General features: G+C 31.4%; 1 protein-coding gene across 3 annotated transcripts in view; it reads right to left on the bottom strand.

The window, feature by feature from the left end:
- Positions 1–24,922, bottom strand: part of nolo (ADAMTS-like no long nerve cord) — a 2,006,971-nt gene that overhangs the window by 1,764,000 nt on the left and 218,049 nt on the right. For all 3 annotated transcript variants that reach the window (XM_072535059.1, XM_072535060.1, XM_072535061.1), the window contains exon 2: positions 17,652–17,677. The gene's annotated coding sequence lies outside the window, so the exon portion shown is untranslated. The remainder of the gene's footprint in view (positions 1–17,651; positions 17,678–24,922) is intronic.

Raw genomic sequence — 24,922 nt, 5'->3', positions numbered from 1 at the left:
ATAAAATTTGGCATATACATAGCTAACGGCAAAGAAAAAAGTAATATGCCGATGTGTGCTTTTGCCATAGGGGTGAGTTTCGCCCCTTCGCGGGCGTGAAAAAAACATGCGTACAAAATAAGTCCAGAACTGAATAAACTGAATAATTCTAAGCAACTTCTATTTTATACAGTTTTTGCACAAAGTCAAACTTATCGATTTATTTGCGAGTGAATATGATCATTTTTCAATAAAAAAAACACGTTTTTAGATGGTTTTTCGCAAATAGCTCAAAAAGTAAGTATTTTAGCGAAAAACATATTCTTAGCAAAAATATAGCTTATAAAAAAGTTAAAACAAATGATGTACTTATACCTATATGAAGTCTGTAGAGATAGCAAAAGCAGAGTTGTAGCTAATGAAAAGTAATTCAAATTTCAAATCGAATATTTCAACGAGAAATATCAAAAAAATGAAGCACTTTTCAGGGAAATCTCGCTGTCGGGAAAAGTAAAGTGATTGTTTGTTTTATTCTTTCACGATGAAATATTCGATTTGGAATTTGTCGAATAAGAACCTACTTTTCATTATCTACAAATGTACTTCTGGCACATTTTTTCGATAAAATACTTACTTTTTAAGTTTTTAAGTTTTAAGTTTGCAATAACCGTCTAAAAACCTTGTTTTTTTGATGTTGAAAAATGAACATATTGACTCGCAAATAACTCGAAAAGTATTAACGCAGTGAAAAAACTCTATAGAACAAAGGTTGCTTAGAATTAGTCAGTTTATCCAATTCTTGACTTATTTGGAAAGTATGTGTTTCACCCCTGAGAATGGGCGAAAACACACATCGGCACAATATAACATTTTTTATTTAACATGTTAGCTATGTGTATGTCAAATATCATGTCAATCCAAGCTGTTCTTTGGTGAGGTTTTATCGTGAGTGAATGGAATATTTCTGGACTTAAAAAAGTATATAGAATGCAGTTTTATAACTTTACCGATATTTTCGATGATGCTGGTTTTAATACAATACATATTATTTTTCCCTAGGCTATTTTGACATTCAGTTGTTCGGTAGAATTCAAATCGATCGGACGTGTGTAAATTATCGGCGTTAATAGTATCGATAACAAAACTTTTTTCCTATTTGTTTTGTTGTTTTGCGATAAACAATTAATTTTGGTGAAACTATAGGTGTTTTTTCATAAAGATGAGTGAATTAAATGGGGGCAGCAAGCCCCCCGACCCTCCCCCTTATGATAAAGATGAAAATCAGGTTGGTATGATGGAATTTACAAATATGGAAACAATTTCACAAAAACAAGAGAACCAGAATGTAAGTACTAATTTAATGTCTAATTCTTTGGGAAAAAACGATAATGGTTCTAACGTTAATGAGAAGGTAAATAATAGACAGGTTTATTTATATACAAATAAAGATACCGGACCATATCATGTTTACGTAGAAAATTTCTCGGGATCTTTCACCGGTAAGTTAAATGCTTTAAGAGTTGGTGACATTATTCTTTCTGCGTTTCCTGAATTGGACTCAAAAATTACAAATATTGATTCTATTGGTCGTAATAGAATTAGGATTAAATTAACAGACTACAAAAATGCAAATTATTTAATAAATCAAAAAAATTCATCAGTATTTGTTAAAAATAACTTAGAATTGTATATACCTAAATTCATTCTGTTCCGACAAGGGATAATTAGAGATATTGATACCGAATTTTCTGAAGAATATGTAAAATCAAAAATTAAACAATATGATAGTCATTGTAACTTTGAAATTGTAAACGTTCGGCGAATTAAACGCAAACAGGAAGTAATTGAAAATGATTCAAAAAAAATAATTTACGTTCCCACAAAATCGTGTATTGTTTCCTTTAAATCTCAGATATTGCCGCGTTATATTTCAATAAATAAAGTTATTAAAGAGGTTGAACACTATACACAAAAAGTTTTAATATGTTTTAATTGCCTCAGATATGGGCATTTAGGTAGTCAGTGTAAAGGTCGCCCAAGATGTGGTAAATGCCAAGAGTCACATAATACAAAAGAATGCCAAATAAATGACTATATCCCAAAATGTTTCAGTTGCCAAGGAAATCACTATACAACAAATTTATCAGTGTGTCCAGAGTTTAAGAGACAAAAATTAATTAAGGAAGCTATGAGTTTTTCCAACATAAGCTTTTTTGATGCCAATAAACAGGTTCCCAAAACTTCCTATGCAGATATTTTAAATAAAAGCAATACGAGCCATCCATTTGACTTACTTGTTCAACCCACTTCTTCTACCTATTTACATTCTAGTTCTTCCTCTACTTCTGTTCAGAATATTCCAAAAGTCAACTCCTCTAGAAAACAATTTGCTTCCCATTTGCTTTATAACAGTAACTCAAACGAATTAAAAGATAAATCTAATAAAAGGCCAAGGCCAAATACTCCTGATCCATCTGAACAGATCAGAAAAGAGATTATTTCTCAGGTTAATGTTCCCAGTACTTCGGGAGGAATATTAAGTAGCCCTCAATACAAAAAAACAATTATCACAGATCGACAGTCAGAGGTCCTAGATCCTAGTATAATTAATGTAATTTTAGAATTGGTTATGAAAATTGTTAATTCTCTACAACAAACAAATAATTTAAATGTTTCTAAATCAGAAATCATCCAACTAATTAGTAAACATGTAAATCCAGATGTGTTATCAAATTCGCAGACCTAAACTCAAAATTAAATGTTTTGCAATGGAACTGTCGTTCGGCAGTTTCAAATAAAGTAAATTTAGAATTTTTACTCCATCAAAATCAAATTCATATTGCCTTATTATCGGAGACATGGTTTAAGCCTGGTTTGTATTATAACTTTAAAAACTTTAATTGCTTTAGAACAGATCGTATAGATGGATATGGTGGGTCAGCTATTTTATTGAAAACAAATATTAAATGTCAAGAAATTAGATTTAACATAAATATTCCTATTACATACACATGTATTTCCTTTAAACTATCATCAACAAATAAAACCATTCATCTTGTATCCCTATATAATGAACCGAAAAACAAAACTACAACACAGCAATGGCTATCCTTTTTTAAAATTATACCAAAACCCTTTATTTTGGGAGGTGACTTTAACGCGCACAATGTCGCATGGGGCTGTGAAGTTGATGACACATCTGGAAAATCATTGTTGGATGCTATCGAGCAGTGTAACCTTGTATTTTTAAATGACGGTTCACCCACCCTTGTTCCTTTAACCACACATTCACGAGCATCTGCAATAGACCTCACAATATGTACTCAAGATGTTATAGCGCTACTGAATTGGAATGTTTTACAAGATCCCCATGGATCAAACCACCTACCCATTATCTTTTCAATTTATCACCCAAAGGGAAAAGAAACCCAGAGACTACACAAAATCTGGAATTTCAACAAAGCAGATTGGAATTTGTATTCATCACTCTTTACATCTCTAAACCAACCCAGGACGTATGGTGATCTAATTGAAAACTTCTACTTCTCAGCCAATACAGCAATACCACAATACACGAATATTACCAACAAACATCACATTCCAAAACCTTGGTGGGACAAAACGTGCCAGGAAACAGCCCGACGCAGAAAATTAACTTATATTAAATATAAGCAAAATCCCACAATAAGTAACCTAATAGAATACAAAAAGATGGACGCATTAGCGAAGAAAACCTTTAAGGAGAAGAAAAGGAAAAACTGGAGGGAGTATTGTGAAAGTTTGAATCAAAATACTCCCATCAAGGAGGTATGGAGGAAAGTAAATTGCTTCAAAAATCGCAAACAATCCAATAAATTGCCTATTGACCCGGACGAACCATGGATAACAGAGTTTTACCAAAAAATTTCTCCAGATTGGGTTCCGAATGATATTACCAACTCCATAGCCACTGTTTCTAGAGATAACCTTTGCTTAGATCGTCCGTTCTATCTATGGGAACTAAGAAGGGTCCTCAAACAAAATAACAATAGTGCTCCTGGTAAAGACAATATATCTTATTCTATGATTTCTAACCTGACAAATGAACATAAAATCCATCTACTTCATATTCTAAATAATATTTGGCAGAAACAAGCACCAATTCCAGAAAGCTGGAAGGAGTATATTATAATACCTATAAGAAAACCTGGCAAACGTGATGACGATTACAATTCATATCGCCCAATATCTCTAGCTTCTTGTCTTCTTAAAACCCTGGAAAGACTAATTAAAAATAGATTAGAGCATTGGTTAGAATTTAATGACATTCTCCCACACTCCCAATTTGGTTTTCGCAAGTTCAAATCCACGCAAGATGCCATAACTGCTCTCGTAACAACAGTTCAAGTCAATTTCACGGAAAACTCATCTACTGCAGCTGCATTTCTGGACGTATCATCTGCTTTTGATAATATAAATTTGGATATCCTTGAACAAAAGTTATTGTCAGTCGGGATACCTATAGGTATAACATCCTTTTTGAAAACTTTGTACTCAGAGAGATTGATTTACTTAAAAATCAATGAGAAATTTTTTTCTCCTCGACTGTCCAATATAGGCCTGCCGCAAGGAAGTATTTTAAGTCCACTTTTATATATTTTATATAATATAGATTTAGAACTCATTGTTCCTATTAACACAAAAATACTACAATTTGCAGATGATGTGGTACTCTATTCATCAGACAAATCAATCGATGTTTCTAAAAATAATTTAACAACAGCTTTATCAACAATACATGCATATTATCAATCAAATGGATTAACATTATCAGAATCCAAAACAGAAATCTGCTTCTTTTCTAGAAAACATAGAATTCCAGAAGGATATATAAGTTGTGGTCAATTCAAATTTCCAATTAAAAACTGTATCAAATACCTGGGAACTTATTTAGACAGAAAACTTTTGTGGAAAGACCATATTCATCATATCATTAAAAAAACCGAAAAAACTATGAATATCCTAAGAGCTTTCTGTAAAACAAACTGGGGTGCAGATCCCAACATTAGTTTAATGTTTTATCGATCTATGATACGACCAGTTTTCGATTATAGCTGCCACTTGTATGGAAACGCATCGAACACCCATTTAACAAAAATTGAGGTACAGAAAAATAAGTGCCTACGCTTGTGCCTTGGGTATCTGAAATCTACACCAATTAATGTAATGGAAATTGAAGCTGTTGAACCGCCATTGAATTTACGGAGGCAGTATCTTACCGACAAATATATAGCTCGTACCATTAGCAGAGACCAAGTATTTCTTAAAGATATACACAATCTGGCTGTTTTAGATTTGACTAAAAGGTATTGGTTTAAGAAAAAATCTCCACTCGTGGCGGTAAGCTATAGAAATCTGTCTAAATTCAAAGAGGTACTTTATAAGGGTCATCTTCCACCAGTTTATACTGAAAAGCCTCATGTACTGTTCTCAATAAAAATCAAGACAGAATTTCTCAATGATGTCCAAGGCCCCATGTTTAACGCAGAAATTCAGAAGAAATGGCCTAATTATTATTATATATTTACTGATGGTTCAAAAAAAGGAAATAACACTGCTTGCGCAATATACCAACAGAATTCTGGACTACAGCATAAATATAAGTTACCTGATGAAGCCACCATCTACACATCCGAAATGCTGGGTTTAAAGTTTGCTCTTTCTCACGCTTTGACAAACGAAATGAAGAACTGTGTAATATTTACAGACAGTAAAAGTGCAGTAGAAAGATTAGGTATAACAAATAAATTAAAGCAATTGACTCATCTAGATATAGAGATTTTAAAATTGTACTACGAGGTTTCAAAGCTCGGAGGAGAAGTTGTTATCGCATGGATCAAAGGCCATTCTGGGATAATGGGTAATATAATAGCAGATGCTCTGGCAAAAGAAGCATTATCAAGCGGAGAAACCATAGACAACAATATTTTACCGGTATCAGATATAGATGTATATAATAAACATCGGCTTAAATTAAAATGGCAAGCCAATTATACGGAATCCGAAAGTCAGTCATCATTTAAATATTGGCAACCCACACTTCTTAAAAAAAGGTGGTTTCATTCAGAGTCCAACAGAAGTTTTATTAAAACTATTAATAGACTAAGGTCAAATCATGCTCTAACACCTTCAAGAATGTGCAAAATGAATTTAGTAGACACTCCAAACTGTACTTGTGGTAAATATGGAGATTTAACACATATCCTGTTAGAATGTGTAAACCAACAAGGAAATATTACGTGTTTATATGAAAATTTACGAAAACTAAATGTTTGTTTCCCATTTCACATAAATGAATTAATTTTCTCTGGAAACGTAGAAATCTATAATTGTATTTATCAGTTAATAAGAAATTGTAAATATAAACTTTAAACAATATAATTTACTAACCATAGAATTAAGATGAAACTTGTAAGCAATTTGCGAACTCCAATCATGTAATAAACCTTTTAATACGAAAAAAAAAAATAAAAAAAATAAAAAAAAAATATATAAAAAAAAAACAAAAAAAAAATGTAAAACAAAATTATTACAAAGGATGACCAAAACAAAATAAAAAATATATATAAAGAAAAATAAGAAAATAAAAAGAAAAAATAAAAAAAAAAATAATAAAAAAAAAAAATAATAAAAATAAAAATAAAAAAAAAATAAAAATAAAAAGAAAAATTAAAACTCACATTTAGTACTAACTCGAACTCTGATTGTTGTTCTGTGAATACAAATACAAAATAGTCTGGTCAATTGGCTATGCCAAGGCCATAAAAAAAAAAAAAAAAAAAAAAAAAAATTTGACATTCTCTTAATCAACTTTAGTACATTAAGTTATTGAAGATAAATACAATAACAAAAATGTCAAGCACTGATATAGGCGATGAACTCCTTGATATTGGTTGAACCCTCAATCCACCTAAAAAAAGACCAGTAAAGGGACATTTTGACGTTAAAACGAAGGAATGATTATAAATGTATTTAAGAAGAAGATGCAGGAGAGCCCTACAATGTCGAAAAGTGCGATTTCTATTAGAGTAGCAGATAAAACAGGTACTGATATTGTTTCTCCATTATTTATTTTGGAGTGTACATTTTTACTTTATTTAACAAATATTGTTACTTCCATCTATTGTAGGCATGTGTAGTATTGTGTAGCCGTAGTGTATACAATGTGGTTCATGAATACGAAATTACAGGAACATTGTCGACACCAAAATCAGTTGAGCATCGTAAAAGTATTTTTAACTCGCTGGATCAATTTGACAGAGAAGCAATAAGAAGAATAATCCATCAATTCTTTTTTCGCAATGAAATACTCACAATAGACATAGTTAGTTCTGAGGGTTGTTAATGACGATCCGGTTTTGTCTAACTTCTATTGAAAGAAATTTGAAATAACTATTGAAAGAAATAAATTTTACGTTTCAACCTCGTCAGCGAAACAGTATTTTGATGGACAGGGACAAAAAATCCTGCAGGAAAATGTTTATGTGTTTTTTTACTTCAAGTAATTTTTAAAATAATAAAATTTTTAGGAAAAAAAAATGACTAATAATATGTCACATTGGTAGTGAAGATGGTTTTGTTCCAGAAGGGCTGTGGGTGTTTGAATCAAAAAAGTGGGGACTAACATGAAGAGATGGACGGGAAATCTTTCGAAAATTGGTTCAAAAATATACTGCCCCGATTAGAAGACAACTCCATCATTGTATTGGACAACGCGTCTTATCATTCCAGAAAATTGGAACAAATTCCAACTACTGTTTCTAGAAAAGCTGACATTTGAAATCAAAAAATATAGGGTTTAAGGACTACATGTTAAAAGTGCAACTGCTGTCTATTGTTAAGTAACATAAGGGACAATATAATAAATATATCATTGATGAAATGGCAAAAAAACAAAACAAAGTAGTGTTAAGACTGCCCCTATACCATTATGAGCTCAATTCAATTGAGCTCTTCTGGTCAATAGTAAAAAATTATGTGGCAGCCAAAAACACTACTTTTAAATTTGCAGATATGAAAAATATTTTTTATGATGCAATAAATAATATTAGTCCAACTACGTGACAAAAATATGTGCAACATGTTCAACAAAAAGACGAGTCCAAAATGTGGAAGCTGGACAATATAATAGAGAACCATATCGAACCAATAATAATAATAATAAATCCAGACGAAGACAGCATCACATGTAGCTCCTCAGACTCTGAGTAATTTAAATGGTATGTTTTTATGCTTTGATAAACTTATGACAATGCTACTTTATGCAAAATGTTCACTTTGTTATATATCTCTCAGCTAATGAATATTTTATTTTAACACATTTTCTTCAATGGAACATTAAATTTTGCTCACAATGATTAAATTTCAAGTAATTCTTTCAAGTAATAGTTTCAAAAGTAAGTATTTTAAAAAATCATATAATATACCTCAGTACGACTCTGTTTGGCTTTCACGTGTGTTTGTTGACAGATGAAAATTTGTAAAATGAATGTAGTTTAGAGCCAAATAAAAATCAACAAAATTTAAGTAATATAGTGTTACATCATTCAGAATATTGATTATGCTACAAACAAGTCATATAAATAAAGGAATTTAAGGCTTATGTTAATTACCATTTTTTAGATTGCTCTGAATTATAAAATGCATTTGCGACGGGTTATATTTATACAATAGAGAAATAATTAACTGCTTATAAAAACTTGACCTATTAATGTAATAACCACTATTGACTTCAGTTATATTTGTAATATAAGTAAGCGATTGTTGATTTTTATGATTAAAAACGTTAATTTATTAAAAGAGTAGTTTTATGACCGATTAGCATATTTTCCATTTTAATCTTTTATTACTTAGTAGACATAATGGGCTTCTGCTTTTTAAAATGCTTGAACAGCAAATGGTGTTTACCAACTACTTGATACTTCTCAGAACTTTGATGCATTATTATTTTTTCACGCTAAGATAAGAGGCGTGTTTTCTCTTTTAAACTAACAGTGATTAGGTAAATAAGTTACAAAATGAATTCGTAATTAGTTTAGTTTTAAATTTGTTTTAGCAAGATATGCATTTTCTATTTGTTTGCCCTTGTTGTTGTTGCATCTAATTAAAAGTTTAATAGTAGTTTTAAAACTTGTTTTCCACTATTTGATTGCTACCTCAGTGTGATTTATTAGTGTGATAAAGCTTAGTATAAGATAGATTCGTTATATTAAAAGACAAATACCAAAAATAACTTATACAGGACCTACATTTATATACCTACATTTTAAGCAGTTTTAACTTTCACCTGAAAAAATTAAGTACAATGGAGGACACTTTATGAATTAAAAAAATTAGTTAAAAATTCCTTTATATAAATGGTATAATATTAAAAACCCTATCGGGCTACATCACAAAACGTTTTTGGAATTAATATTCCATCATCAGTGCTATCTGGATCTGGATGTTAAAAGCCACTAAATACATAGTAAAAACCCTTTAATTGTTGTTAAAATAACTTTTAACAACATTGAACTGTATTACATTATTTGACTTTATAAACTACGATGTATAAGTTACAACAGGAATAGATAACATGGCAAGGTAAGACTCCACTGGAGGTTACTACTCCTGAGATGATGTGTCTACGAAGACTTGTTGGTAGCAACTGATTATCCATGATTATATGGATGTACATCCAGATAGCACTGATCATGGAATATTAATTCCGAAAACGTTCTGTAATGTAGCCCGATAAGGTTTTTAATATTAAACCTTTTATATAAAGGAATTTTTAAATAATTTTTTTGTGATACATGGTATATAGCCAGCTACATTAACACATTAAACCGCCATGTGAGTTGTATTTAACTCACGCTCCGTTTTGACCAGACGTTCTGTGAGTTAAATATAATTCCAACGACAGGTTGGGTTCTATGCTCTGTGAGACAAATATCATTCACAGTTTACACGGTATTCATATACAAAGCATTTGTACATGACACAGTGGTCAGATTACTGAAATTAGCCCACTGGTTTGCGTGAAAAATAGTATTGTAATAGCCGTAGAAAATAAGATGCACATTTTACTGTAAATTAGGTATTACCAAAAAAAATCAAATTAAGTAGATATTTGTGAAAGTGGCAAACTATTTAGTTCTTTATAAATCAAATTTTTACAGTTTTATGTTTCACAAAAAAACACTCCACACAGAAAAATATCTCACAAATGTCACATTTGTATGGAGTCTGCTTACATTTTTTCATAGCATAGTCTCTTCCATGTTCTGTTTTCAGATTCTCATAACAAACTGTACACCTTCTTCTTGCTGATTCCATTTTTTTCAGTCGACAAGTTTGTAAAATTTCTTGTTGTACGACTTGTTCTTCCGGCACTTGTTCCTCTAATAGTTTTTTTGTTATTTCTTCTCTGAAGGCAGTAATTTGTATTTTATTTTCAGATATACTTTTATATATAACGTAGGCATTTGTAATAACTGATCCAGTGAGAAGTTCGACTGCTAGTTTACGGTACCATTTTACTTCTCTTCGTAGTGAATTCGAATATGACTATTGATCTGAAAGGTCAATAAACGCTTTACAGTTATTATAATCGATCACTGCTTGTGGTTTTTCTGTCATTTTGTTGTTTTTACTCATAACCTCTACTTTGCTGTCTGTGTGTACTGTACTAAGCATTAATACATCTCTTTTATCTTTCCATTTTATTACAACAACTCCTGTGTTTTGTTTTGTTTTGTTTTCTCGTGCAATAATTTCATTTCTTTTCAACGTTGCTTTCACAACCTCTTGGGTCTATCTTAAAGTGGTGTTGATCTATCTTAAAGTTGGTGAGCCAAGTGAATACTAGTATAAAAATTATCTGTGTACAGTATTATACCACAATCTAGGAGACCGTCCATCAGCGACATAACAACTGAAGATGATGCTGAAATCCCTGGCTCCAAAACGTCTCTTCTGCAGTAAACTTTCATATAGAAAGTATACCCATTTTCTGTGCATAATTTGTAGAGTTTAATCCCAAATTTATGTTTTTTATTTTTTATACTTATATTGTTTAAAAGCCAGCCGTCCACGAAACGGTACTAGAGTCTCATCAATGCATACGTTTTTGTACGGAATTCTGGCAGTTTGAAATTTGGCCAGTAAACGATCAATTAAGGGTTGAATTTTGAAAAATCGATCACCTCTTGGACGTTCTGTATTATTAGAAAAATGCCACATACGTAATATTAGTTCGAAAAGATTTCGTGACATACGCTTTTTGATATCATTGACGTGCAGGATATTCTTGGACCAATAATCGGATAGTCGAGATTTTTTATTTTAACCCATCCACATAATCATACCCAGGAAGATTTCAAATTCTGAATTTGTTAGAGGTTTCTATTTTTTGACTCTTGAATACTGCGAAATATTTTCATTTTGTTTGATCTGATCTGCTCAGCATATCTGTTTGTTTCAGTTACAATATAGTCAATGATATCATCTGCTAGAAAAAATTTAAAGAAATCATAGGGTGCTTTTTGCGCTAATAGCGATGCAACTTCATGTGAAATGCCAGGATGTACTGCATTGAAATCAAATACCTTTTTTAGATAAAATAGATTTTTTCCCGTTACAGCAGTCCATGTAATTTGAAATTCGGTAGGAGTAACAGGAAGTTCAATGCCATCGTGATCTGTGTCTTCAGATGATTCACTAGGTTGATGATCTGTTGTCTCCGTGATACGGCTTAAAGATTGTTCCACAGTTTTACGACTATCACTAAATGATTCACGACTAGCCCGCAACACTACTTATCACTTGATCTACAGTACTTGTAGATGGTTCTGCACTTTTTCGTTTCCATTTTTTGGTAGCCGGTTCTTCTTTTTCACTGTCTGAGCTGGACATAGATGGTAAATAATCGGCTTCAGAATTGTCACCTTTGAAAGGATCATCTACATCCTCATCACTCATATTCAAGTATTCATCCTATTTGGTCAGCCAATGTGTTAATTTAGTTTCCTTGTGGACTTTATAAATTGGTATTAGGTAAAAGAAATTTAAATAACATCTTGTCATCATTATTGTTTCTGCTATGGTCTAATTTGAGAAGTTAGACATCAACCCTCTAAGCTTATTTCTCCATCTGTTGAACTAGAATTTGGCCACTATAATTAAAATTACAGCCTCTATACGAAGTGACAAGAAGTCGAGGGACCTCCCTTTGATAGCAAATTAGGTGAACCGCAAACTCAAAGCCTCTTACTAGAAGCTTTTGAACGACGCTAGAGGTAATCTTTTACTCCGACATGCATCTACGGTTCACACTTGAAAAACACTATCTTTTTTACTCTTTACGTAGAGAGAAGACGTGTAAATAAAAGTAAGAGATTGCATTTTATTTTAATTCGAATTTCATCATTGCTCTACACGTGTTATTCAACTCCTCATCAGGAACACTTAAGGAAGTTCAAATTGAAATGAACTGCAGTCTAGTATTTTTCCAATATAATTAAAATAACAGCCTGGTAGGCTAGCAGCGGCATCTATACTAACTAACAAAAAGTTTAAAAAGATACAGGGTGTTGAAAGTGGAAATTAAAATTTTGTTTTTTGCTTGTCAATATTTATGGATAAAAAATTATAATTTAATGCTTTTGAGTAGGAGAAATTATAATTTTTTACCTACTTTGATGTAGCTGACAGAGGGCGCCACATGTGCCACAAATATGTGGCATAAATTTGCGCTTAACTTTTTTGCTCTTCAAGTTAGAGCTATTTGTGTTAAAAAATATTAAAAATCAGTTATTTTTACAAAGAAAAAGTAAACCGTTAATAACTTTAAGATTCAACCGTTTTCGAGATATTCGCATTTTATAAGTCAGCTGCATAATAATTCTTAGTTGTATTATTTGTGCGATAAAGCACTGAATATCTGTGGATAAGCATACTTAATAGTTTGTTCTTATTAAAACAACTCCAAGATGATAATGTAACATTACAAAATGCTTTGTTATGGCTGCCAAATGTCTGATTGGATGGAAGCTTCTATCTTCTTCTTTAGGTGTCGTGTCCGTATTCAGACGTTGGCCGTCATCATGTTTACAATTTCCTTTCTCTCTCTCTTCTATAAGTTGCTATACTGGCGTTGTACTATTTTCCTCTATTGTAAAATGCTCAGGCGAGCAGTACGGAAGAAGCACTACGAGACGGCGTCACGAGTAGCTTTACGAAATAATGGTCTTCACATCGATTTACTCCATATCAATTCGTTTCTAGTCATCGTATATTTTTTAACGTTAGTTGTTAATAAATTTATCTCAAACTATAATCAAATTTTATTTTCAAACATCTTAGTTATTGTATTAATTATTAAATTTACTATCAAATTAATGATTAAAGATCAAATTTGTATTTTAATAATAACTTAATGTTTAGTCTCACTTTGTCGGGTCTATATTTTGTTGATACGTTAGCAGGTGGTGCTACTAGCAAATAATTTATTCGATTATTTTAATTTAATTTGTTTAAAATTTAAAATAATAAATAAATATTAAAATTACTTTAATAAATGTTAAAAATATTATTTAAAAAATATGAAAAATACAGCATGAAGCTTCGCGATAATATACAGTGCCAGCTACTGTACCTACCACCTTCTTTTGAAGCCACTTTTGATGCCGGTAGACAACCCAAGTCTTGTTTCGATTAATCAGTGATTTTTTAATATCTACTTTATTTTGATTTATTAAAGAAAAGCAGATGCATAATAATGCCGATGCATAATAATTTTTCTAATATGGATATAAGAAGGAATATTTAAAAAGATACCCAAACAGGCTACAACCTAATCACCAAACTTTTAAACATCTCTTTCGGCGAAAATTTAGGCGAAAGTGGTTCATTTCATCCTAAACGTGACAACTTAGGCCGACCGAAAATCATTCCGCCTGATTAGGAAGATGAAGTAATGGTTCGCGTTGACGATGATTCTTAAGTATGTACACAACGTTTATCTTTAGCGGATATACTTAGGAATCAGTAAAACTTCAGCTTTAAAAATCCTACACCATAAGCATTTTCATCCTTACCATTTTACACGTGTGTAAAATCTATTACCAGCAGATTTACCTTTAAGATGCAGATTTGCAAATGATGTCTGAAACAGGTAAAATCTTAAGCACTCCGTCGTCGATAGAATATTTTTTATGAACGAAGCTACATTTACACACCATGGTATTTTTAAGTAAAAAAAATATATTTCTGAGATACTGAATATGCTCATATTAAAAGAGAAAGGCATTTTCAACATGAATTTGAAATAAACGTATGATTTGAGAAACCATTGGTAATAATTTTTTAAGAAAATGCTAATTACCTTGTAATTTATTTACATTTTTTATAAAATCATTTTATTGATTTGGTAGAAGAATTGTCATCATACTTAAGACAAAATATGTGGTTTATGCAAGATGGTACGCCACATTATAAAGAGAGGGCAGTGAGAACATACATAAATACAACTTTCCTGAACGTTGGATTGGTTGTGGTAATCATATTCCTTGGTCATGTAGTGAGATATTGATAGAACTATTTAATTCATAAAATATTCCAAAAGAATACTTATTATTATATTATGTACTTATAATACTCATAATAAATACTGCAGCAGTTTCTTTAGAATCAATGATGCTATTTAATATGATGCGATCTTTTATAAAATGAATTAAAGAAAATGGTGGACGTATCGAATACTTACTTTGACAAAAAGTTTAATGTTATCAAGTTCAAGTATTTTTTAATTTGATTTGTAAATAAAATGTTTTAATTATGACTTTAATTTAATATAAAACGTAAAACGTTTGATGTAAAACCGTATTATTAATTATCCTGCTGATGTATTTATTTTATTTACTATTTCGTTAACTATTAACTTTAATTTAGGTATTTCATATCAAAATTCAGAAGTATTGATGTTTTTGTCAATTGCGTTAAACCAAAATTCTGCAGCTGATTTGTAAAATGGGAATATCTCGAAAACTGTTGAGTTTTGAAGGTATTAACAGGTATACCTTTTTTTTTGTTAAAATAATGTATCTTTAATATTTTTAATTAAAATACCGGTAACTTGAAAATCAAAAAAGTTAAGTGCAAATTTATGCCACATATGTGGCGCCCTCTATCATCTACATCAAAGTGTTCATCAAATTATAATTTTCCATATTCAAAAAGTACTCAGCTGTAAATTTTTATACATAAATGTTCACAAACATGAAAGTTATAGCGAAAAATAAAATTCTAAATTTCCACTTGCCTGTATCTTTCTTAATATCGTTATTTTATTACAGCAATTTGGCCTAAATTGTAATAGTTTAAAGTGTGTAAATCTACTTTTTGTTTTTGTACAATTAGTTAAGGACCACCATGTATATATATATATATATATATATATATATATATATATATATATATATATATATACAATAAGTAAGTTCAAAAAAATAAATCTTTTGGTCACGAGGATATCGGTCAAAGGAGAAATAATAAAAGGAAATCACAGTTCCATTCCTATATTTGAAGACGTTTCGCTTATTTAATTTACAAGCTTCATCAGTTCAATGAATGGTGAGTGAAGAAAGTTAAGGTGTAAAACAAACACACCATTCTCTTAGTATCCGTGGTAACAATATTAAAGTTGTAATGTTAGCTTAAATGTTCATATGTAGTCGAATTCATGTATAACCATAAGAAAATTATATATATATATATATATATATATATATATATATATATATATATATATATATATATATATATATATATATATATATATATATATATATATATATATATATATATATATATATATATATATATATTTTCCTGTCGTTTATTAAGTTTTGCATTTTTATATAATAAATGCCAATAATTTTAAAACTAATTCTTAGAAAGATACTTACCTGTTCAAGCTATTATCTCATTCAAATAGATGTGCCTATCTAAGAACGATTGCATAAATTATCTAATATAATTTACAATAGGTCTAATTATTATACAATCTATTCATTTAAAGTATCATTCGTGGAAACAATATGAATCTTCTGATTACCTACATAATGTTCTTGTATATTTCCGAAGAAAGAAAGGTGGATTTATTGTTACTGCTACGGCATACGGTATGGTTCGGCAAAGATGAAACGTTTTGAATAAAGAAACCTCTTACAAAAAATAAGAGAATTAATTCAAAAAATATAATCAGATCTTCTGGGTTTATCACACAGCCAAAAGTTAAAGTTAAAATCTATATTAATAAAAATGAATTGCCAAATGTTTGTACAAGCATCACTTCAGAACTACTGCAGCAAATTAAATAATTGTTTATTTGTTGTATTTATCAGGGGAACAGGGAGGATCAGGGCAAGAATAACATTTCAGAATGTTTTTAATTAGGGTAGTTAAGAAAACATTGACTAGGCTGGTAAAAATATAGTAAACATCTAGTAGAGCACTTTTTTATTTTCAAAAAGATTTCGCATTTAGCTATCGTGAATATGTAGCTTGTTGAATTTTTTCCATTAACTGTGGCTTACGGGGTCAAAAATTATCAGTGTAGATAAAATTCAGTAAAAACTTGGCAAGCAGTTTATACTTTCAGTTACAAGAAGAGTACAGTAAAATTGTAAAAATAGATTTTTTATCACCTTAAATATTAACCCAACAGAATTATTGACTTCTCATAAAGAGTAGTTGAGGGGTGAATAATTACTAGTGTGGTAATAAATTCATAAAAACCTAGCAGAGCAGTGTGGTATATCATAAATATTATTTTTGGAATTCTACTAGTTTTAACCGTAAGCCAGCAAAATCGCTCCCCTTAAGGGTGATTTGGCGGTGAAAAATTATTAGGGTGGTAATAAATTAGTAAAAAATGCGTTAAAAAACATGCCATAAGCAAAAAGTTATTTTCCCAAATTCTGCTAGCTTAAACCTTCAGCCAGCAGAATCGCTCCCCTTAAGGTTGGTTAAGTAGTGAAAAATTATTAGGGTGGTAATAAATTAGTGAAAAATGTGTAAAAAAATATGCCATAGGCAAAAATTTTTTTTTCCGTATTCTGCTAGCTTGTACCTTAAGCCATCAGAATCGCTCCCTTAAGGTTGGTTAGGTAGTGAAAAATTATTAGGGTGGTAATAAATTAGTGAAAAATAGGTGAAAAAATATTACGTAGGTTAAATTGGATTCCGCTTATTTGTCTCCGCTAGCTTAAGGGTCATTAAGGACTGGTTATTTGTTTGACTTCTGCCCATTTGTTTAAAACAGGTTAAAAAAAAATAAAGAAGAGCAATGAGTTAGTTGTTTGCTTGCTACTTGTTTTCTTTCTGTATTCTAGCTTAAGGATCCTCAGTCCTTAGGTTAGTATCAAAATCCGTTCCATTCCAACACGTCTCATCTTCGCATCGTAAGCGAACGGTGCTTACGATGCAAAGATGAGGCGAAGTCGAAACATGCGCATCGTTGCCAGTTTCGTGACCGTTTTAAAACCGTACAAAAGTGGTGTGTGGAAACAAACCTATACTAAGTAGCTATTTTACTAAATCTATTCAGTATCAACTACAGACTGAATAGTTACTAAAAACTAACTACTTACAGTGTTCTTGAAGATAATTGTAGTTACTGAAAAAGAAAACGATTATTAGTTATCGATCTTAGACGTTGCTTCTATTACTACTACTGCAACCAAAGTATACTTCACGAATTTGCGACTACTTTGGAATAGGGATAAAAGCTTTGATTTAAACGCTTCAGTGTGCTGAGAAAGTTAACAGCAAATTCTTTAAGTATTTGAAGTACTGTAGAAGATAAGAAAAATACGGTTTAAACTGATAATGTATATTACATTCATTCAGAGAAATATACATTTATTAGTTCATAAAGAGAAATAAAATAAAAATTCCATTGTTTCTAAATTGTAGTGGAAATTGTTTACTGAAAAATAATAACAATAACAGTTAAAATTTTTCCAAATGGGAAAATTAAAACATGTTACATTACAGTGTAATCAATAATTAGTTACATGCTCGTAAGCATTGTTGTAGGTATTTTTATTTGGATTGTAAATGATGACTTGGTTAATTGCTACGATGTAATAACACGCATCCAACATTCTTTTATTACCTTTTGACACCTCCGCACACTTTTTTTTTTCAAATTACAGGAGTAGCAGTATTCATCGCTTTTTGCCATATTTCCAAAACTGCTGCATCACTGCAATCGTGATATACATTTCAGTGCAAAATAATCGACCCAAAATTATTTTGTGAAAGTGCGTCTCCTGTTTCAATCTAGAAAGTGTAAATTTCTAAATATTTATTGTAAAACCATTAACCTCATTATTGGGCTTTAAAAAGGTTTTGCTTTTTGGTGAATCGGATGACGTATTACAAATAAATAATGCAAGACGTAGAGATGTGTCAGAATTTGACTCATTAAATTCGACACGCACCAACTTAACGCGTTCGGTAAACATCGTACACATCAGTTTCCGTACCAACCCACATTGCAACTGCAATGGATAACACATCCGTCAAAGCAGCTCAAGCAGTAGCAATATTTAAGGAAATCTGCTATGTCCCAAGTGTATTGCCGGTACCAAGATACTGGTGATTATGTCCGTCGACAAGGACGAGACAGCAAGCGAATAACAACGTAAAGGCTTCATCTATTTTTTGGCAGCTACGGATCCCAAGCTAACTGCAGCCCAGAAGCAAAGACGATTAGAATTGGCTCTCAAACATCTGGATTGGAACGACTATCAATGAAGTCAGGTATTATACTCCGACGAAAGTAGGCGTCTAGTCTATAGAAGGCCAGGAGAGCGATTTGCTCAATATTGTATACGCAAAATTGTGTCAATGGAGGCGGTGCTTGTATGTTTTAGGCTGGCATTTCCATGGATGGAAAAACCGAGTTGGTTTTCGTGCCTGTTGGAAGACGTGGAGAAGGTTTAACGGCGGATCGTTACATCAGAGACATTTAGAAGGAACATGTGATTCCATACGCGCGAGATTTATTCTTAATGCCTTTATTTTAATGCACGATAATGCACGATACCATACCGCTCGAGTCACCACCATCTATATGGCTGAGATAGGTATACCTAGAATAAATTGGCCTGAGTTGAGCTCGGACATAAATCCAATAGAGCATGTTTGGAATGAGCTTAAATGAAGGGTCCGGGATAGAAATCATGCAAAAAGGAGCATAATTAAATTGAGAGCTGCCTGCGCTTAATGATGAATGGGAAGCAATCCCTCAAGAATTTATTATAAAAGTCATCCGATCCATGAGAAATCGATTGGAAAGTGTAATTAGGAGTAGGGGTGGTAATATTAAATACTAAAAAATAAAGAAATTCATTTTGTAAATGATGATTTCTATGTTCATAACTTCGTTCTTACATTAGTTCCAGTGATGAATATTTACGAAACTCTGTCCGAATTGCATATAGTTTTCATAATGAGTCTTTTAAATAATGCAATATCAGTTTCTGTAAGTTCAATAATAACGTTATTGTTTGCACATTACATTTTTTCATTTTTATACTTCTTACATTGAAAGTGGTGTAATGAAGAAGGTGTAATCTTAAAAATTGCTTTTGAGTCGATTGTTTTGCACTCAAGTGTAGTTATCAAAGTAAGTTTTGTATATTTCCCAAATATCTTCAACGGCATAGAATTTACAATGGCAATCTGTAGTAATTCCGGCTTAAAAGAATTCTGATGATATGAAATATTTTTATTTTTATTTTATATTATTTTATTTTAATATTTAAAACATTCTTTTATTTTATGTCTGAAATTTGTTGATTACTTATTTAAATTTTCCAAATGGTATGGGACAATATCCAAGACTATAACAGACAATTTATGTAAACTTCGGAGCAGTTTTCCTTTCAACCATTTTACAAACATTTTCCTGTTCATTCATAAAATCCGTTTCATCCATACAATCATGTATTTCATCCCCATGTAATATAATATGTCTCTTTTCCTTAGTATTTGTATATTAAATGGATTTTATATTTTGGTCTAGTCTGAACACTACCTCTTTTATAAAGAGATTTTTGATTGTCTCCCATTTTGAACTTAAAAAAATCTGCAGAGATTTGTTTAACACCGTCTCTACAGAAACATGTACTTTCTTTTCAGGCATTTTATATACCTCATCTTGAATTTCAAACTCACAGCCCTCAAGAAAATCTTTAGTCTTAGTATGTGGTCTAGGTTTATATTGTGCAATCTCTACTTCACCATTTACACTTTTTCTGTTTTTCAAAACTGACTTGAGTTTTGTCTCACTAATACACAATGCATTACACACATACGATTATGTAAGGATTGAACTGGTCGCAAAGCATCTTCATTGACATTTCAGCAGTAAAATAAGCGTCTAAATAAAGTACTATATGAATCAAAAATAATACACAAAGAAACTCTTTTTAATCACAAGTACCTTAAAGTAAGGTAAAGTTTGTTTAGGAGAAAATGGTTGACTTCAATAAGTGCGGTCGTAAATATTATTAAATTTATCTGACTTGGCCCATTGTTAAGACCTTGTACCTCAGGTAAACCATTGTTACCGGAAACCGGGCCTTTTATACTATTATCGGTTAACCCAGGACGTTTATAGTCGATACTAATTGAAGTCAACCATTTACTGCTAAACAAACTTTACCTATTAGTTTCTCCGAAAAGTCAAAAACCCAAGTACAGACTATAAGGGATTTAATAAATATCTCAAAATTCTACAAATTCTAAAAAAAATAATTCTACTCTTATGTTAATCCCTCAGGGGTAATAACTAATCTGGTTATAACAAATAGTTGGCAGGTAAACATAAAATAAAAAGATGTTGCAAACATTAAAATTTTTTTGATAACCTTTTAACATGGAACCGTCTTTAATTTTGAGCAAAAAAGGTGAAATTGCTAGGCAAACAAACATTTCCGCTGAAAATGTGCAATACACACAAATTATATCAGAAGTGTTTACTTCAAATAAGAATATAAAGAATAAAAATATTATTTTTTAAATATATAACAGGATTTTTTAAATTTAATTAGGAAATTACTTCATATTTTCATTACTACAAAAATTTATATTCGTATTTCTTCTGCTGTAGATCAAGACGATAACCCAAAACAGTTACAAATTCGTTAAATACTCTATACTACTACTAAATCACCAACATAGTCGCATGTTAGTCACCCTATAAATTGCAGTAAAATTAAAATTAAATATTAAGAAGGCAAAACGATTGTTTCTTCTTCTTCAAGTGCCATCTCCGCGGCGGAGGTCGGCAATCATCATAGCTATTCGGACTTTTGAGACGGCTGCTCTGAAAAGTTCATTTGATGTACATCCGTACCAATCTCTCAGGTTGCGCAGCCATGACATTCTACGCCTCCCTATGCTTCTCTTTCCTTGGATCTTTTCCTGCATAATCAGTTGGAGCAAGTTGTATTTCTCTCCACGTGTAATATGTCCGAGATATTCTAATTTTCTTGTTTTTATTGAATTTAAAATTTCCATTTCTTTGTTCATCCTTCCCAGAACCTCTTTGTTTGTGACGTGTTCTGTCCATGATATTTTCAGAATTCTTCTGTACACCCACAGCTCAAATGATTCCAGTTTTTTCATTGATGTCGCATTCAAGGTCCAAGATTCCATTCCATAAAATAAAGTCGAAAAAACATAGCACCTCGCCAACCTAACTCTTAGTTCCAGTTTTAAATCTCTGGTACATAGAACTCTTCTCATTTTGTTGAAATTTGCTCTAGCCTTTTCTATTCTTATTTTTATCTCTTGATTGTAATCATTTGTGGAGTTAATCATTGTTCCCAGGTATGCATGTTTGTCCACTTGTTCGATGTTGGTTCCGTTTATTAGAAGATTCTCGTTATTTCTTTGAGTTTTCGATATTCTCATAAATTTAGTCTTCTTGACATTCATTGTTAGACCATACTCTTTTCCATACTCTGCTATTCTGGTCACCAGTCTCTGAAGATCTTCAATGTTTTCGGCTAAGATCACAGTGTCGTCCGCATATCTAATGTTGTTAATGGGGACTCCATTTAGCTTTATTCCAGCTGTTTCACCCTCAAGAGCTTTTTTTAGGACCTCTTCGGAGTAGGCATTGAAAAGAATTGGGGACAATGCGCATCCCTGTCTTACTCCACATCTAATTTCAATTTCTTCTGACAGCTGTTCGTTAACACGTACTTTTTCTCGCTGTTTGTTTATAGTATAAATTTGTCAATCTTCTTTGATTTCAGGACATTCATTAAATGTTTATGTCGTACTTTATCGAATGCTTTATTATAGTCAATAAAACATGCGTATATATCTTGATTGACGTCCAGGCATCTTTGTCTTAGTATATTAAGTGAAAAAAGAGCTTCACGTGTTCCTAGGCCTTTGCGAAAACCAAATTGTGTATTATTAACGTCTATGTCCAGTTTGTAATATATTCGGTTATGGATGACTTTAAGTAGTAACTTTAGCGTATGAGACATTAAGCTAATGGTGCGGTAATCGCTGCATTCTCTTGCGTTTTGCTTTTTAGGGAGACAAATAAAAATAGATGTTAACCACTCTTTGGTTAACTCAAAAACCTTTGTATAAGATATTAAAATAGTAAGTATATACGAGTACTTTTACTCAAAATACACAAAAACACTTATTTTAATGCATTAAATACGTTCAAACACCCAACACAGGATCAAGCAATAATCCTCTTCACTATCGAAAGCATAAAAATCCATAATTACAACGTAGCGATTGGATCACTGGTTGGTCCACGTAACGTTTTATTTGCATCCCGAATTTCAAATAACAGAATATGTATCTACCTCTCTACCAAAAGTACAGTCGATATGGTTTTTCATTTCTGCAAATATATTAACATAAATGATTTACGAATAGAGGTAATAAGCTCTACGATTCCAAACAATATCATTGAAGCAGAATTACAAAAAATGGGCATCGCTGCAGTTTCCAAGGTGACATACCAAAGAGGAGGTATATAGAAACCGAATACAGTCACGTTCTGAGCTTATTTCTCTCTTAGAAAATACTTCTGACTCTGACTGCTTCAATGTATTGCACAATACCACTTATCGTTTGTACCTCTTAATTGATGGACTAACCTGCTCTAAATAAAAAACTATTGGACATCGGGATAGAGATTGTGCATAAAAAAAATGGCTAACTTCTCAAACCTATCCGTAAAATCATTTAAAATGCCTGAAACACAGGATACAGACTCAGAAATCCAACAAAACATGGAAGCGGGCTTCACCATAATTAAAACTATAGAAACCCCAAGTTAAATATTCTAACTAAACGGATCAACATCATCAAACCCAAACAATACTATCAATCCTACTGAAGCCGTAACTTTGCAACCTCTAGTCAATATTAACAAACAACTTACTCACGTATCTACTCAAATTAAAATACAAATCACATCCTCATCTGACATTGACTTAAACAATGCACAAAGGGAAACAAAAATCATTATTCCTCATACTAAACATAAACCAAATAAAAAACTAAAAAATTGACTAAAACTTCCGATGATGACATTACTTCTTCACTAGAATCAATAAAAGACAAAACTGAAAACCGGTCACCACCATTTATATTAAACTATAATAAAATAAGCGATTTTCTAGTCAATACTGTTTATGCTAAACATCCTGAAATTATCTCAAAGGACTACTTAAATAAACTTTCCAAATTAACAGATATCCCTAACTTTATTTACTGCTACCCTCACCACTCAAAATTAAAAAATAAAATCACCAGATGTGTTCTATACTCATATCGAATAAATATTTATATTTAAATAAGTTTTTAACAAACCAACTCTCTTCTAAAATAATCTATCTTCTTCTAAATTACAGACTAGTACGGCATTTAGAAAACTCAAAGTTATTGTCCCCCTATCAAAGGTGTTTTCCTAAAGACAGATGCACTACTGCTTGAGTCTGAAATTCATAAACCATTTCTATGTAATAAAACACTGCTAGCTGTCTTTATTGATATTAATATAGCTTTCGACACTGCATTAAAATATAATATTTTAAAAACATTACAAACATGTGAAATTGAGGGTCATACATGAGCTTTTATACAAAATTTGTTAACTTATAGACACATTAAGGTAAGAATTAATGGTTATAATTCTAGTCCAAGATCTCTTGAAAATGGAATTCTGCAAAGCTTCATTTTATGCCCAACATTATTTCTGATTGCACTAAATAACATCCAGGACGAACTCAGATTACCGATTAGTTCCAATCTGTACTCAGATGATTTGATTATCTACAACAAAAGCAGAAGTGTGGAATGTGCGGCTGAAGTAATGCAGAAGTTTTTACACACGCTGTAAAAATTGTTACTTAAAACTGGTTTTAGCTTTTCTCCTGAAAAAACACAGTTCATGATAGTCAGCAAACGGAAAAATATAAAGAATATCAAATTAACTTTAAATGAACAAATTCTAACAGAAACAAACGAAATAACTTGTCTGAAGTTAACTCTAGATTGCACATTAAACTTTAAAAGCCATATAAATACCTTGCAAAAATAATATCAACCTAGAATTATTATCCTGAAAATTCTCTCAAACCGTACGTGGGGAGGAGATACAAGAACCTTAATAAACGTATACCAATCACTTATACGCAGCAAATTAGACTACAGTGCAATATGTTACCGACAAAAAACTACACTAAAAAAACTAAACTCAATTCGAACATCACTAAGAAGTGCCATTGGCGCATTTAGAAGTAACCTAACCAGTAGCCTTCAAGTATTAGCTAACGAAATACCTTAACATTTACGGCGGCAACAA

The sequence above is a fragment of the Diabrotica undecimpunctata genome, chromosome 6, assembly GCF_040954645.1.
Source record: "Diabrotica undecimpunctata isolate CICGRU chromosome 6, icDiaUnde3, whole genome shotgun sequence".
Taxonomy (NCBI): Eukaryota; Metazoa; Arthropoda; class Insecta; order Coleoptera; family Chrysomelidae; genus Diabrotica; species Diabrotica undecimpunctata.
Note: the sequence above shows the minus strand (reverse complement) of the source record. Positions and strands in the feature narration are given on the sequence as shown.